Source organism: Sinohyriopsis cumingii, chromosome 16 (assembly GCF_028554795.1).
Source record: "Sinohyriopsis cumingii isolate HCF-2022 chromosome 16, ASM2855479v2, whole genome shotgun sequence".
NCBI lineage: Eukaryota > Metazoa > Mollusca > Bivalvia > Unionida > Unionidae > Sinohyriopsis > Sinohyriopsis cumingii.
Window position 1 is genome coordinate 99,113,754 of NC_142976.1, and position 18,906 is coordinate 99,132,659.

Here is an 18,906-nt window from a genome sequence, read left to right on the forward strand (position 1 = left end):
CCATGTGTAGCATATCACGTGTAAAAAAAATGGCATTAAACCCAAAACAACAACAACCTTGTCAATAAGCAACATGACATTAAACCCAAAACAACAACAACCTTGTCAATAAGCATCTTGACATTAAACCCAAAACAACAACAACCTTGTCAATAAGCAACTTGACAGGCTGTATTTATTTTCAGATAACTGATGTACTAGACATGTGCAGTAAAACAAAATCAACTAAAAATAACACTTATCAACACCAACAAAACAAACAAAGAATACTTTTTCAAACTAACGGCAGGAAAATTTGGAATTTTCTCAATCCAGTCCTAATCCCACAACTGATAAGTCAGTACATAATTTTGATTTGGAAAAATCACAATAATCCAGACTTCAGCCGGGTGTTATCATAATGCTGAATAAACCTGAGCATTTATAAAAGCAACTGTGAATGCAACTTTACCGTATTGGGGCTCAAAAGACCAACCTGGCTTAATTGGAAATTTCACTTGATCTTAAAAATGTTTTTTTTTTGTACCGAAAGTGGCATCGTATCAACGACATCTCTGTCAAATCCTGGAAGTTCAACTATCAAATAAACAAATTTAATTCAAAAAGTTTTAACTAAAGAAACATGATTGGCACATTCCACATTTCTGATTAATTGCACTCTGTGTAGATAATGATTGGCACATTCCATGTCTGATTAATTGCACTCCGTGTAGATAACTAAGCACTTTCATGCGGATACCACATTTCTTCTTTTTCAATTCAGTGACCTTCACATTTGACCTTTTGAAACAAAAACAGACAATCTTCTTTATCTGAGGTGTAAGCCATTAACAAAGTCTGGTTCACATATGTGATGGAGAACTACTGTTATTGAGCACAAACCATTTTAATGTTTTCAGTTTCAAAGACCTTGACCTTTAAGTTTTCACCCATGTACAAGTCATCTGCTCGCTTATGAAACTGAAGTTGGAAAATTCAGGTTACTGTGTAAAAACTGTTTTTGCTTTTTCACACTGACCTTTAAACCCAAAATTAATTAAATTCTTTCTTATCTGATGTGTATGACATGTACAAAATTCAGTAACCTTAGATGATGGAGATCTCAAGCTACTGTGCAGAAACCCTTTTAAGTCTTTCTCACACACTGACTTTGACCTTTACCCTTTGACCAAATTAAGTAATTGTGGATGGCAGAGAACACTAGTTATTCTGCAGAAATCATTTTTCTTCTTTCAATCACAGTAACCTTGACCTGAACTGACTGGCTTCTTCCTTATCCCAAGTGCAAGACATCTGCAAAGTTTTGGCAAATATAGTTTGTAAGCAGCTCCAGTTACTGAATACGGGGAAAAAAAATGCAATTTTGATGGACATCACTGCACAATACACTCCACCATACTGTAGGTGTATAATAAAATCATTCCTATTCAAAACATCTAGTAAAGCAGTAATTCAACAAATTGAAATCAGTTAAATGAAATTATCCTGCATTTTCCCGATGACTCATGATGTTACATATGCATTGTCTCATCATCCAATATATGAAGGGCTACACCGCTGATCTGACGAGATGAGATGAAATATAAAAGCTCATAGCCTTGGCTACTGATGCATATGGTGGTGATGTAATTTCTCATTTTCCAATTCAAGAGCACAAGATGAGTCTGACTGCCATGAGATGTTTCAAGCAATATCCTGTTTGGATGATGAGCTTTGATGAATTACACTGGACTACTTCAAGGCATGCAATGGGACCATTTTGACATCTCTTTGTTATAAAGTTCAGTGGCAAAAAGCAGAGCAGACACTGCTAGAAGAAGAGTACCTCAAATGGACTGTCATTTTACTGGCTGATTTTTTTATAACTGTACATCACTGAAATCATCTCTGATATTTTTAGCAAAAACAATTTGCAATTAGCCAGTGGAGCAGCCATACTGAATGCAAGATTTGCAATTTTCCCATTCAGAACCAGCTAGACATTATTTAAAGTCTTTTGGTGAATATTCTATGTGAAAATAACCATCCTTTCAAAGGAGTTATTTCAAGATGGCTGTCATGGTGACCATGCTCAATGTCATACGAGCACCATTTTTCATTCAGGACCACTGAAAGATCATAAGAAATTTTGAATGAAAACCCTATGTTAAAATCCATCCAGCAAAGTGTGTGTGTATGTATATATATATATATATATATATATATCCAGAAGATTTCATAATGGCCATATTGGTGACCATAAAAGAGGTCAGATCGTTACATTTTCATTCAAAACCAACAAGAACTCAAAATAAGTCTTCAGGTGAAAACCCCATGCTGAACAAATAGTCATACCTGTGTCCACGGTGTCCATGCTTGATACGATAACAGCGCATTTTTATTTATGTCAAACTAGACTTCTGGTAAAAAAATCCATATCAATATGATCATCCTTCTAGGAAAAAATATTTTTTACGGTAATAATGCAACAACGGTTTAACTGGGCCACCATGAGGTTAATTTTTTAGACTTGCCCTATTTTTGAAACATGTACATGAGAAAGAAATCAAAATTCTTGAAGTGATAAAATCACATAAAAGGTTCAGAAAAATAAGTATATACAATTTTCTCAAACACATTTGAAAAGCATTGTTTGATTGACTGCAGTTTTACTTTAAGGCATGTTGATTGGTTAATATACAACCAGAATATATCAGTTTTTGTCAGCAAGGAAAAGTTTGTGGAACATGGTTAACTCATTGGCAAACTTTATTGGTATCTATGAACTAGATCAGTCTCTCCACCCTGACCCTCAGATTTCTCCAATAATTTTTCCTGATTCCAAAGAAGACCTTGCAGGAAATTAAAACCATGGAAACCTGCAAATCCATAGAATTTTTTTAAGTACATTACCAAACAAACATGATTAAATGGAACTGAATACAATTTCAATGCAGTACTTTAGCGATTTCCATCTGTGTTGTTTAATTCACCTTTGCCAGTTAAAAGTAGTTCTGAATGTATGAAGAAATTGAAAGCAAGTCTCCTAATAATTCTTTTGTAAAAACGAAGTCATATTTCTTCTCAAAAATCTAATCATACATCAAACTACAGGCCCTTCCTAACACAATGAGAGCTCAGACGATTAAAAACTTCAATGACAAAAAATGGGTTTTTCTATTATTTCTATATGTTAAGTAGCAAGATAGTATAGGCTAGAATATGGCTCCCTGTTGCCTCTCTTTAAACTAAATTCGAACGTGTATTTAAAAGAGAACTGGTTGTTTATAGCAAGTTACGCTTGGTTTTGTGCTTCAAGGCACATTAACACAAGCAGCTCATTTAGTGCCAAAGCCATTGTTGTTGTTCTTGTTGTTTTAGGGTTTAATGCCATTTTTCAGCACACAATAGGCTATACATGGCGGCCAGTATTAATGGTGGAGGAAGAACCCGGGAAAAGCCCGGGAAGAACCACCGACCCACGAGAAGCTACTGGCAAGCTTTCTCACATACCCACATTAGCCGAATCCGAGACTCAAACCGACGCAGACAGAGGTGAGATGGTAATGATCCGTAACGGAAAGTGCTTTAGACCACTCGGCCACTCGAGGTCCCCCAAAGCCATTGAGACTCCAGCCTATATCTATCTATCTATCTATCTATATATATATATATATATATATATATATATATATATATATATATATATATATATATATATATATATATTCAGTTTTAACAATTTTCTTGATAGTTATCGTTAATTCAAGGTTCTCAATAGATTTCAAACTGAAGAGTCATTTGATCCTTGCTTGACACCAAAATCTTGAGAGTCAAATTGAAAATCTCAAGAGTCGTTTGTTTTTTAACTGATGCAAAAGATTTATTACAACATTAAGTTGTAGTGCCTAATCTGACATCACTGCACTTGGGGGATTTGTCACAAGATAGGTTTCTCTTTTCCACATTTAATTAAACCCTAATGTTCCTAGTTCTACAGGCCGACTCATTCACTATGTTTGACCCTAGCTTATAAACAATCCTAGCCCCATCAAGGTAATCATTCTCTGATGATCTTTTCTAGAACTAAACTTTTGATTGTGTTCACTGCAGACTTTTATCTAACCCCAATCTACATACCAAAATACACAAAACTTAAATACTATAACCAAAGTATAGCCATATATATGCACTCTCCACACATATATATATGCACTCTCCACACATATATGCGCTCTCCACACATATACATATGCACTCTCCACACACATATATATGCACTCTCCACACATATATATGCACTCTCCACACACATATATATGCACTCTCCACACAAATATATATGCACTCTCCACACACATATATATGCACTCTCCACACATATATATATGCACTCTCCACACATATATATGCACCCTCCACACACATATATATGCACTCTCCACATATATATATGCACTCTCCACACATATATATGCACTCTCCACACATATATATGCACTATCCTTTGCAACTTTTAATGTGTATCAGAATTTTAAAAATGTTACATTATGTGGGAAATTACTTGTAAAATTGTTCCTTATGAGCTAATTAATTCCAAATTAAACTTTAATTACAAAAACTCGATTTTAAGCACTTCATATCTACTAAGAGAGCTTCAAATTTCACAACAGTTGGTCATTAAACTAAATGTTTGATTATTAACTCGTTCAGCCCCAATCCCACCTGTAAGTGTGATGAGGCTGTACCCTACTTCCGAGCTCTGCAGCATCAAGGTCATTTAAGATACACCAAAGTGGGTGGTATTACAAAAAAAGCAGACAGATATAGCTCTACAATGATACCAAATAATCTGGACGTTCTAGGTGCACTACAAAATACAGAGGGAAAAACCTAATTTATTTTACCTGTTTTTTTCCCACCCAAAATTTGCTTGTGATCGGAATCCGATTTTGTATCTGGATTTTAGACCTTTTGGCCTCAGATCGAAGGCAGACTGGTCTGAACTGCACACAGACAGGTAAACCTTTGCAAAAAACTAGGATAAGGTGACCATTTGGAATAGAGAGTGGTCTCCATACAAAAAATGATGGGTCCATTAAGCAAAAAATAAAATAAAAAATAAATTTAAAAAATCCAACTTTTACCCTGTTTACTCATGCGTAAGCAAAAAAAACAATGGAAAATGATGTTTCTAATACAACTAGGCATTAGCCTAATGGAAAATCTGTTGAAAGCCAAAGTATTACTATGTATTCAGAAAAGCCCCAAAATGTCTTTCCAACTCGCATTTCAGGCAAGAACGACAAAAACATCCAGGGCTGAATGAGTTAAGGGAAACTTGATTTCACTGATTTATAATAAGTCTACAAACACGTAATCCACCATTATGATGGCCACATCGTTTCAACTGCTTCAGCCAGCACTGTGACCTAACACCATTGCCTCCCCCCTTGCAGATAATATCATATTCAACAGAAATCACAAATTTAACAATAAATAAAGATGTAAAACTCTATCACAGACATACAGTTATGAATCGCAGAATTTAGAACATTTACATACAAATGTATCTTCTCTCCTAAACCATGATAAATACCATATCACCATGAATAACCAAATTTAGCCCTAATATCACTGACAGGTGCTTTAAGAGCCTGAGACAGAAGAAAATGTATTCTTTGAGTTGTGTGATCAAATAATACAAACCAGTGTATGATAATTCAATTAATAGGGAAGAGGTGTATATCTCATAGTTCACCGTGATGACTGTTTTTTTTATATTATAAGAGCAACAAACACTTTATGTTTCCTTCACAAGATCACTGATTGGTGAACACTGACAACATTGTGATTAAATTTCACTTAACAGACTCTAGCTAGATTTTTGGTCCAGATTTCACCTTGAATTATTGTAATTTGCAAAGAATGGAGAATGTCTTGTCTGTATCATTAAAATATGGCACTGACCACACAAAATGAACCACTCTGGTGGTCTAGTGGTTTGTGCGTCTGCCTTGGATGCGGGAGGTTGTGGGTTCGATCCCTTGTCAAATCATACCAAAGACTTACAAAAATGGTACTAACAGCTGCCTCGCTTGGCACTCAGCATTAAGAGGCTAGTGTTAGGACTGGTCGGCCTGGTGTCAGGATAATGTGACTGGGTGGGACATCATGCTACATGTCTGCGGCATGATGTCCCAGTGCTAGACATCACCATAAACTGCCACAATGCAAACATCATAGTGATATGACTGAAAAATTGTTAAAGCTACATTAAAAATCCAAATCACACACACATACACTCTGCCAAAATGATTTACTGGTTTTTTCCCTTTTATCTCACCAATGCTAAAGGTCAGCTGATTTTTATTAAAAGACTTGAAAGCCAATACGACAACTGATCCCTTTATTACTAACAACACCCACCGTCAAACAACATTCTCATTTTAGCCTCAAGCTTTAAAGATACAACTGTAAGGTAGGTAATCAACTAGCTGCTTTGTGTGTACAAATGTTGGTTGTAATCTGATTACTCAGTCACAAATAATTACACCAGTACAACAGTAATGTAATCAACTAGCTGCTTTGTGTGTACAAATGTTGGTAGTAATCTGATTACACAGCCACACATAATTGCACCAGTACAACAGCAATGTAATCAACTAGTTGCTTTGTGTGTAAAATGTTGGTTGTAATCTGATTACTCAGTCACACATAATTACACCAGTACAACAGTAATATAATCAACTAACTGCTTCGTGTGTACAAATGTTGGTAGTAATCTGATTACACAGCCACACATAATTACACCAGTACAACAGTAATGTAATCAACTAGCTGCTTTGTGTACAAATGTTGGTAGTAATCTGATTACACAGCCACACATAAGTACACCAGTACAACAGCAATGTAATCAACTAGTTGCTTTGTGTGTAAAATGTTGGTTGTAATCTGATTACTCAGCCACACATAATTACACCAGTACAACAGTAATGTAATCAACTAGCTGCTTTGTGTGTACAAATGTTGGTAGTAATCTGATTACACAGCCACACATAATTACACCAGTACAACAGCAATGTAATCAACTAATTGCTTTGTGTGTAAAATGTTGGTTGTAATCTGATTACTCAGCCACACATAATTACACCAGTACAACAGTAATGTAATCAACTAGCTGCTTTGTGTGTACAAATGTTGGTTGTAATCTGATTACTCAGTCACACATAATTACACCAGTACAACAGTAATGTAATCAACTAGCTGCTTCATGTGTACAAATGTTGGTTGTAATCTGATTACACAGCCACACATAATTACACCAGTACAACAGTAATGTAATCAACTAGCTGCTTTGTGTGTACAAATGTTGGTTGTAATCTGATTACACAGCCACACATAATTACACCAGTACAAGATTTCTCATCCTCAACTGACTGTAGGTTCCCACTGGTTTCTGTGATGTGTGGATAGAATGACAGAATGACAACTTGTAATAATAATAATAATAATAATAATTGATGTTTCAACAAAGGTAGATTTCAATTATAAATGGTATGTGTGGTAGATGGCCTTGAAAATTATTGATTTGCAACCAAACACTGATACCAGATCAAAAGTAAAAATTGACTCCCTCTTTCTCTATCACAAATGTCCGAGATAATCTCAAAACAATCTAACCTTGACTATGCACATCTAAGCAAGACATTAATGACTCTGGCCAGTTCATATCGATTTTGCATAGATGCATTATTTTTTGGCCAATAAGGTATAAACCGCGGCCTATAGCAGACAGCAACTTTGTTATGGAAAGCGCATACACAGTAGAAAATAGTGCCAGAAGAAAATCAAGGGTAATTAGGACTGATATTCCAGCCCAAATCAACGTGTTTATGTAACAAAACACAAAGGTTTGAATTTCTATGCATCAGAAATGGTTCAAATTTATATTCTATGTAACAGATCCCAAGGGTACATGTCTACTGAGAACACTAAGGTGATTTTTTTCTCACTTTTCCATTTTGACCTGAAACAGCAAAGACACCCAACTTAAACTGAAAAGTCTCTGATTCAGACTTGGGGAGGAAAAAAATGGGGTTGACCTGTAGTTTTGTACAGTTCTTGTTGTCAAGTGATAATGTGGTTGACCTGTAGCTTTGCACTTTGCACAGTTCTTGTTGTTAAGTGATAATTTGGTTGACCTGCATTCATGTTTAGTTGCACATCAGAATCACATGCTTTCTCTAGACTTCATTCAAATGTGAGAAAATTTGAATTTTTAAGAAATTTTAATAGTGTCCAAAGTTAACATCATTTTTGATAGTTCTGTCATCTACAAATCAGGCTTTATGGAAGAATTGTCAATAAATGCTTAGGTTAACACTTTATTCTATGTCAGTATCTTCGAGCCAACTATATTCAACACATTTGCAAAATGCAGAAATTATGTTGCTCTGGATTTCCTACAGGAAAGTAATTTTGAAGCCTGGAGTTCTACACTGCTGTCCTCCTAAGTAGATGAGAGGCCTGCATAATGGTCCAGTGGTTATGGTGTTGGAATCAGGTCAAAAAGGATGCATGTTTGATTCCCTCTAATGGATCTGCCCTACCATGATATGCTCTTGGGCAAGGCACTTTTACCTGCCTTGGCATGATGTTGTTCTTGTTGTTTTGGGGTTTAATGCCATATCTCAGCAAAAGATAGGCTACACAAGGCAGCCAGTATAACTAGTGGAGGAAGAACCCAGGAAAACCCCAGTAAGAACTACCAACCTACACAAAGCTACTGGCAGCTTTCTCACATACCCACATTGGACGAGCCAAAGACTCTAACTCATGTGGTCAGAGGTGAGACGGTAGTGATTCATAAAAGCGAACATAACACTTGGCTACTAATGGCTCCCCATGGCACAATATAACTTTTAAAAAAGTGTTACTGTGCTATAAAACACTATCCCCAATTTAAGAAGTTCAGTAAATTAAAATGTTCCATTTGATAGTTACAAAAACTTTGATTTTTATTAAAAGGACAGCTTTAATCATGCCTGTAAATCACCTCGGGGAAAATATTAACTGCTGGAGAAAGAATAACCAGAAAGCGGTCACACCAAACTGACTTATATGGCCTCTGATGTTTGTCTGCAGTTAAAAGTTGTATTTCTTTTTCTCTTTTTCTTGCTCAATATTTCTCTTCTTGACTTCTTATGGAAGGTCATGTTGCAAAAAAAAAAATTTATTTGTAAAATTTTATACATGTATTTAAATTTTAACCAATAGTGTTATTAAAACATTTTTGGATCATATACTTAATAATACTTTTAACTCTGATGTAAACAAAAAATATCTATACCTGCTACTGACTAAAAATTGTGTGCAATTATTGCCAGGAATTAATCAAAGAATCTTAGCACTACCAACATGAACAAAAAGGAAGCCACAAATTTCTGTTGTGAATTAAATTTCCTTTAGTTATGTCGACTAAAGCTATGAAATGGAATGACAACTAAAAAGTGTTCTCCGCCCCTTTTGGGGATTTTATAATCATCATAACTGGTGGCAGCAACTAGTCCTGTCAGAAAAAAAGGATTTGTTGGTCTAGATTAATGATGCAACATCAGCATAATTAAAAAAGAATAGCATGTCATTTTTCCTTCTAATAAAATCTGTTCAGTGATTTTAGCCATCAAAAGAAGAAAAAAAAAGTAAAAAAATAGGAATAAAAACTATTCATATCGTTTTTTTCACCAAAATGACAGAAATAATGATCTTAACTTTGCTGAGAGAACAGTTTGCTTTTTTCATTTGTTAAATAAAAATTGACTTCTTTTTCTCAATCAATCCACAGATGAAAAAAACAAAAAAATTTGCAGGTAAAATATCTGCTTGTTATTAGCAAGCACTTTCTTAACATTTTTATCAATGATCTGCAAATGAAAAGTAAAAGAACTTTAAGGATTCAAGACTCACCAATCCAATGCAGCCAACCACTGTGAAAGAAAATCTTCATTCTGGTGACATATGTTACAACTGTAAAACAATCAGGAAGAAAGAAAACAGTCCAGTAAAAAGAATGGTTCCAAATGGCAGTACAATATTCACTGCTTGTCTCTCAGTGCATCCTGTGTAAGCAAGTTGAATAGATGAAGCCTATTTCTGTAAATTGATTAATTGAAACAGCTCACACATTTCAGGCAGGTCCAGTCTGTTGCTTAGTCCAGGTCCCAGTCTGTCAGTAACCTAGTCTCTCCACTCCCAGACTGGTTGGCGAACTGAGAAACTGCCACTCTCCATGTTGGGATTCTTACAGCACAGACAAACCTCAGGTCAGGAAGAATTTGATTGGTCCATTGATGCAGTCCAATACCACAAACAATACACCTGTTACTTGTGTTTTCATCCTGGGAAAATTTTTGAAAGCTGGAGCAAGAAACTGATACTACCTTCCCCCTATAATTAATTAAATAAGATTTGTGCATGTGGTAATGTGATAGCTGAGGAAATCAAACATTATTCCAGTGAACTCTGGAACAACCTGACCAATCACTGAGCCATCAGTACTCTTTGTACATGGTGATTTTCTGAAACCTCCAAATGTGCACTAAATCATGAACCTACAGGACACTTTTTAGATATCATCCATAGCTATAATGGAGGCATCTGGCAGTTTTTAGATTAGACTAAATTTCCAGTCTTTGACAAATAAAATAAATTCTTTAACTCTCACAATAATATTAGAAAACATATACATGTATCATATAAATGGGCAGAAAAGAGACTTCCAAGCCAATGTCTATACTGGTAATTTTGCTTCAGTTTTGTTGAAAATGCCAAATTTTGGTTCACTTTAATACCACCAGTTGCTGCCTTTCATACAAGTAAATTTATAACCAACACTTTGAAGTGTCTGCTAGTGGACTTATTAATGAAGTCTCTGACCCTTACAAAACTCATTTCATCAGTAAAACCTTCATATATTGTATCTCCATCAAATCTTTAATCACAATGTAAAATTCACATACAACTTCATCAAGGAATTCTCAGTAAAAATCTAACCCCGCCTACAATATACATCACTAAACAATTTTACTTTCTAGATTAAAATATAAATTTTATTTCAATACTCTTTACTGAAGATTTCCAAGAAGGCTGTCAGATCTGTCAATAAATTTGGCATGATTTTTTTTTTAAATCTAAGAGATATTATAATGATGGTTTACACATAGATAACAAACTACATCAAATATTTCTTTAGACTGTCTACAGCATAGTGAATGCATGTAGCTGTTAATCAACGAGATGGTTCTCTGATGACAGCATGATTTCACAAAGATTTTAGAACAGGATCTGCACACCAGGCAGTTTGAGGATTTGTGACGAAAAATTTCAGATAAATTTAAACAAACAACATATATGATAACTGCATGACTCTATTGTTGGGAAGTATGTGCCCCAAAAATGTATGACCAAAGAAGAAAAAAAACAACTGTACAAGGTTCAATGGATAGCAAAAACCTGGACTTCTGTTCAGTGAAGATATGAATTTTTTTTTAGTTTGTGGAGTTTTTCTTGATTTTGTGACATTTTTGTGGTTACTCTGCTAGAACTAATGATCCTTTTAGAAGATACAGTGGAACCTGTCTTGAAAGACCACCCCTTCTGCCAAAACATAATGGTCTCTCATGACAGGTGGTCTCTCATAACAGGTTATAACACTATATAATCTCTAAATCTGTACATGGAAAACCTGGTCTCTCAAGACAGGCGGTCTCTCATAGCAGTGGTCTCTCAAGACAGGTTTTACTGTAAAAGAACACCATTAAAAAGTGGCCTGACAAGTACAATAAAGTGAAAGCTTGAATGATTTAGCTGTCTTTAGTTCAGCTCTGAATATATTCCAAGTTTCTACTGTAGTTCCTACGATACAACTCTATTACACTTCACAGACTGCACTTCTATGGTAAGCCATACATTTGGAACAAGGCTTTATCATTAAATAAAAAGTCTGAAAGTTTGAAAATATTTCAGCATCTTCTCATTACCTTGAACAGCATAAATGTCTCAAATGTAATAAACACAGGACTTGTGTCAAATTGTATTTAAGAAGCTTCATCAAGCTGCAGAGATACAGTAGTGATAATTCAAACTTCAATTTTTAATACAATGCCTTTTAACAAACTCCATGAGAAGCTAAATTGAGCTTGTGATTTCTGCAGTGGTGATTCAAAACCTCAAGATAAATACAATGCCTTTTAACAAAGTGTCTAAGGAATTACATTTGAGCTAGTGATTCTCCAGTGAAAATTCTAATTTCAAGATTAAAAAGGCCTCATTATTACACTATTCAGCTAAACTAGTAATTCTGCAATGTCCATTTAAAATTCAAAATTAACATGGGCTTGTTTTAACAGTGACTAAACAATACTGAGCTAGTACTTTTGCCATGTTAATTGAAAATTGACAATTAATAATGGGATAATTCTGACAATGCTTCAATTAGATGATAACTGAGCTATTGATTCTATGATAGCAATGCAAACATGAAGCCCAATACACAAACCTCTAACAAAGTGTCTGTGAGAAATATAATTTATGCTTCTACCATTGATTCAAGATTCAAAATTAGTACTGGGCTAACTTTTACAAAGCATCTATAAATAAACAAATGTAACTATTGAGTCAGCAATGATATTTTGTCATTTGCCAGTAGCTTCACATGGTCAGTGGTTCACACCAGGGTTTTCCCCCAAGTTCTTCCTCTGCCAACTATACTGGCTGACATGTATAACCTATCGTGTGCTGAACAATAAAACCAATTACTGTAATGTAGACACTACTACTATCAACATAAAGGGATAGGGAAATTTTTTAAGAAATCAAAAGAGCGAAAACTCATTATATGCAAGGTAATTCTAATCTATACCCTAAACACTGTAGGGACAATCTACATTCATGCCTCCTCGTTTTGACATAAAAGACAAACCCACAAGCTTCTCAGGAAGGTCCCTGTGGGTAAAGACTGACCAAGGGGCAAACGTCAATTGGGTATTTGCACTTGTCTTTTCATTCATGGCATGTATGTATATGTATGGACTGGGGCTAATTTTAGCTACATATATAAAACTTGTCTCTTGTGTGCCAGTTACGGTATAAATAGATATATATGGTTATAGAGTGGGGATCTAGACAATTTCTATGCTATGACCATCAGGTAAAGGTCCTAGGGAGGGGAGGGATGGACCTCAGGGCATCACCCAGATGTCCTAGTCTTATAAGCATTAAGACTAAAATCATTGATCACCAATCATCATACAAGTGAAGCACAGAACTCCAGAATTATTTAAATTATTTAAATTTTAAACCACCTCTAACCACCAAGGTGGAGCATGTTCAAAGTTCTAAAGTGTGATTACATTATCCATGCTCATACAAGTATCACTTACCCATGCGTAATGTGTTCAACGCTATTTATTATCCATGTACAACCATACATACATACAGATTGTATCACAATATCCCTTTCCTTGGACTTTGAGGTTAACAAGTAAGATATGGTTAACAAGTAAGATATTTAAAGAAACAAGTATGTTTTTCATTTCCTCAACATCAAAAATGAACAATGCTTCATTTATCAGCGATCTCCTCAAATTCAATAGAATAAGTATGTGTTTAACCAAACTATAGATATATTCATAATAAAATCTTTGTTGTTTGAAGTTCAGACACAGTTATAAATTTCACTGAATGTTTTCTTTTGATCATTATAATTCTCTTTAACCATGACTCAGTTCTTTGAGAACTTTATTCAGTTACCATGGTAACTGCATATGGAAGATTTCCACATAAATGCATCATCAGTACTGGAATTCTGATGAACTACAAACACAAAGCTTACTAACTGTTCTCTGAAATTTACCAGAAGTTATAAGAATTATAAACAAAATCAGAGAATATAATACATGAAGGAAATTCCCATGTTTGAATAAACTTTTCACTAGGTCAATGTTCATTTATAATGACATATAAGACACAGCAGTATCTCAGAAATTTAAAAATCGAATAGCAGCCATTTCATAAAAGTGAAAGTCAAAATGTTCTGTTTAAAACAAAGAGAACAGTGGCATCGCTAGGGAGGTGCGGGGGGTGCGGACCACACCGGGTGACACCATCTCAGAGGGGTGACACCAAAATGAAAAACTGCAAATTTTACAGAGCAGACACTGCTCAGTCAAGTCGGATTTCATAAGCGGATAACCGATCATAAATACATGACTAGCAGGCACAGCAGTGGCGTCGCTAGGGGGATGCGGGGAGTGCGGACTGCACCGGGTGACACCATCAGAGGGGGTGACACCAAAATGACATTAATAAGGATTCTGTATGGTCTGTTACAGAAGGAGGACCATGGGGGTGACACCATGAGCTACCGCACTGGGTGACACCAACCTGAGTGATGCCACTGGAAGAGAATATCAAGCTGCATGATGGAAACATCCCTGCTATTTGGCTATTTGGTACCTTTCTCAAGGACACACAATGAAGCCACCTTTATTGAGTATTGGTACCTTTCTCAAGGACATACAATGAAGCCACCTTTATTGGCTTTTGAGTACCTTTCTCAAGGACAGATTCTGAAACAGCTATCATCAGTTGGCTGGACCGAAACCACAGACAACAATCCACTTATACCAGGGAATTTAATAGCAGTACCAGAGAACTTAATAACAGCATATAACAAGGTTATCCAACAATTAAGTAGTAACTGATCAGTGGCATTTATTTTGTAAACAATATATAGCTAATATTTCTTATGCTAATATTTCTCTATGAGAGTTGATTAAATATTTAGATCATTATAAATGGAGGTAATCTGAGTCTAGGACATGGTTTTCCACTTGGAAATTCCTTAACTTGTAATGACAACTTTGGATGTTTTATAGGAGACCGGCCTACACCCTGACTCTATTATTGTGTCTAAGTTGTTTATATAATGTTGTTTACTTGAAAAATAATTCATTCTTGCCTTAGCATCTTGAAGCAAAATCCATGCCACCAGCACATTAACCCCTGGAGCTTTTTGTCATTTTTGCCTAAAAATCAAGTAGGAAACACATTTTGAAAGCTATTTCTGAATAGACTCGAAAACACCAAATCCCGTCATCTTTCAATAACGTACTGCCTAGTGGTGTTAGAAACATCAATTTTCGTTGGCTATTTGACTCATGCATGAGCAGAAAGGAAAAAGTTAGACTATATTTTTTTTTTTTGCTAAACGGAGACAGTATTTTTGTATGGAGACCACTCTTTATTCCAAATGCCCATCTTATCCTACTTTTTGCAAAGGTTCATCTGTCTGTTTGCAGTTCATACTGGTTTGCCTTAGATCTGAGACCAAAAAGTCTAAAATCCAGACACAAAATCAGATTTCGACCACAGGGAAATTTTGGGTTAAAAAAAAGTCAGGTCCAAAAAATGAGGTTTTTCCATCTGTATTTTGTAGTGCAACTAGATATTCCAGATTATTTGGTATCATTGTAGAGCTACATCTGTCTACCTTTCTATAATACAACCCACTTTAGTGTATCATGCATGACCATGACGCTACAGAGCTCAGCAGTAGGCTACTACCTCCTGCCATGTAAAAACATCGCTAGGGGTTAATGTGTTAACATATTCAAGACTACGGGCACATCAACACATTCAATATCAGAATTTATTTGGAATACCACTGGAATTCACTTGAAACTTCGTACAATAGAACTTTCACAACTGTTTAGGATTTAATTCTGTAATACTGTAAGTTCTTTTTAAATCTTCACTTAATCAAAAGAAATAAATTATTTGTTGTATTTTACAAAACTTCTTGGTTTAAGCTCCCTGCTGTTACTGAGTATAAGACCAAACATTCATAATATTAGTCATACAATGTTGATATGCTTGCTGTTCATAAATGATTGTTGAATAATGTTCATTAACTTAGTTCATCAATTATCCAGCTTACATTTACAGAACTTGTTGAGACATGTTCAAATTGGGTAACAGAGTGTCTCATCTGATACAAGATGGTACAAGTTATAAAGGTGATTAAGAAATCTACCATTAAAATCACAATTAATCTCTTAAGAAATCTACCATTACAATTATGACTAATCTCATAAAATATTACAGCATTATGTTCCCTTTGGGTCTCCATAAAATGTGCAAAAACCAGCTTCTTTCCCAACATCGTGATCACCACAGTACAGCTTAATTACACTCAATAACTGTCAGGACAATTTCAATCCACTGGAAAAATTGATCCAGCAGAGTCTACTGAGGTAAAAGAGACAAAAATAACTCTGTTGACTATAATTACATTCATTAGTCCTGTAACCACAATGCTCCGGTAAAACGATCAAAGGCATACAAAGATAATGATGTATTGGGTAATCAATACAAAACATGCATGCCATGCATTCTCAAAGTTTTAATCCTGTCTTTATGGCTACATTTTTGGTGTGGCTTGTTTAGCAAGCAACACATAATAATTTTTTAAAGCAAATTCACCACATGTTTTGTAGTGGTCAACAGGGGTCAAAAAAAGCAAATTCACCACACATTTTGTAGTGGTCAACAGGGGGTCAGCTGGGGTCAAAAACAGGTCCCTGTCTCATTGAGAAGTTTACAAAATCATGAAGAATTAGCAACATACTCATGACAATTTTCTTCCCCCATGGGTTTCATTCTTTACCAAGATAATCAGTTTGGGACCCCATGGGTTTAATTCTTTACCAAGATAATCAGTTTGGGACCCCATGGGTTTAATTCTTTACAAAGATAATAAGCTTGGGACCCCATGGGTTTAATTCTTTACCAAGATAATAAGTTTGGGACCCCATGGGTTTAATTCTTTACCAAGATAATCAGTTTGGGACCCCATGGGTTTAATTCTTTACCAAGATAATCAGTTTGGGACCCCATGGGTTTAATTCTTTACCAAAATAATCAGTTTGGGACCCCATGGGTTTAATTCTTTACCAAGATAATAAGTTTGGGACCCCATGGGTTTAATTCTTTACCAAGATAATCAGTTTGGGACCCCATGGGTTTAATTCTTTACCAAGATAATCAGTTTGGGACCCCATGGGCTTAATTCTTTACTAAGATAATCAGTTTGGGACCCCATGGGTTTAATTCTTTATCAAGATAATCAGTTTGGGACCCCATGGGTTTAATTCTTTACCAAGATAATCAGTTTGGGACCCCATGGGTTTAATTCTTTACCAAGATAATCAGTTTGGGACCCCATGGGTTTAATTCTTTACCAAGATAATCAGTTTGTGGCCTCATGTGTTTAATTTTTTACCAAGATAATGAGTTTGGGACCCCACGGGTCTAATTCTTTACCATGATAACGAGTTTGGGTCCCCATTCTCACTTAACCAAGAAAAATACCTGCATAAAAATTATTAGCACTAGCAGCTGTAACATATAGTTTTGAAAGAAACCATAGAAAAGACAAAGGCTTTAAAATGCTAGCCTGGGCTTTGTTCTTGCAAGAAATCTCTATTAGACCATTTTAAAGGCAATTTATAACAAGAGTCCCTCAAATGGAATGACACTCAACTGGGTGAAAAGAATCTGCAGCAATTCCAGATAAGACTATTTCTTCCTTTTAACAGTTGAGTGTTGAAACCATCTCTGATATTCATCAGCAATAACAAATTTTAAATCAGTTGCTGTCAGCCTCAATAATGAATAAAGTGGACATCATTAGAAGTCTTTTGGTGAAAACTTCATATTATAATGATCCTCAATTCTGCTGAAGTAATGCTATAAATAGATTTGTGCAAAAGCACTTCTTTCATACAGTGACCTTCACCTTTTACCTTTTGATCCCAAAGTAAACATATGTCTTCCTTAACCCAAGTCAAAGTTATCCCCAAGGTTTGGCCCTGTCAAGTGATAATGAACTAATATTGTTGTACAGCAACCATTTTCTTCCTGCAGTTACCTTGACCTTTGCTATTTAGACCTCAGACAAACTATATACTCCAAGCGTAAGCCATCCACAAATGTTCAGTCCAGGTATATCTTGTAGAAATAATGTTATAGTGCAGAAACCACATTATTCTTTCAGTCAATTGGCCTTGACCTTTGATCCATAATTAAAAAGATTCTTCCTTACTGCAAGAACAAGTCATCCCTAAAAACTGAATATGGTGGTGTGGAAACAAAATTGGTAACAGATGGAAGGATGGAAAACATCATAACTTAGCATGTCTTGTGGTTAGTGTATATAAGAGAAGGGGGATGGTTGTGTTTTGGCACATATGACCAGACATCTGGTTTAGCAAAAGATAATAAAACAGATGTACTGGTTGGTTCTGGTTCAGGTGAAGTCTAAACACAAATGCATTTCTTTTTATCAAGTAAAATACAAAGAACACAATTTAACAACACAATGATAATCAATTATGCTGGCAAAACACCAACCCCTTCCCCCCATTCTATGTGTCTGTCCATCACATTCAAGCTTGTAAATGCATGACAAGCTACACTTTTATTTGTTCGCATTAAAAATCACAAACACATGATTAAATTCTGGGACTGTTTTTATCTCACATGTCTTTAACATATTAACCCCTGGAGCTATTTGTCATTTTTGCCTAAAAATCGAGTAGGAAACACATTTTGAAAGCTATTTCTGAATAGACTCGAAAACACCAAATCCCCGGTTATCTTTCAATAACATACTGCCTAGTGGTGTTAGAAACATCGATTTTCATTGGCTATTTGACTCACGCATGAGCAGAAGGGTAAAAGTTGGACTTCTTTTATTTATTTTTTTATTATTTTTTTTGATAAACGGAGCCATTATTTTTGTATCAAGACCACTCTTTATTCCAAATTCCCATCTTATCCTACTTTTTGCAAAGGCTCATCTGT

General features: G+C 35.3%; 1 protein-coding gene across 3 annotated transcripts in view; it reads right to left on the reverse strand.

Annotated features, from left to right (window-relative positions):
* Positions 1-18,906, reverse strand: part of LOC149781051 (polycystin-1-related protein-like) — a 535,051-nt gene that overhangs the window by 304,489 nt on the left and 211,656 nt on the right. Inside the window, exon 1 of one of the 3 annotated variants that reach the window (XM_089938186.1) lies at positions 9,949-10,204. The exons of the other annotated variants lie outside the window; for them this stretch is intronic. The gene's annotated coding sequence lies outside the window, so the exon portion shown is untranslated. Of the gene's footprint in view, positions 1-9,948; positions 10,205-18,906 lie in introns of those variants that run through there. 3 annotated transcript variants of the gene reach the window in all.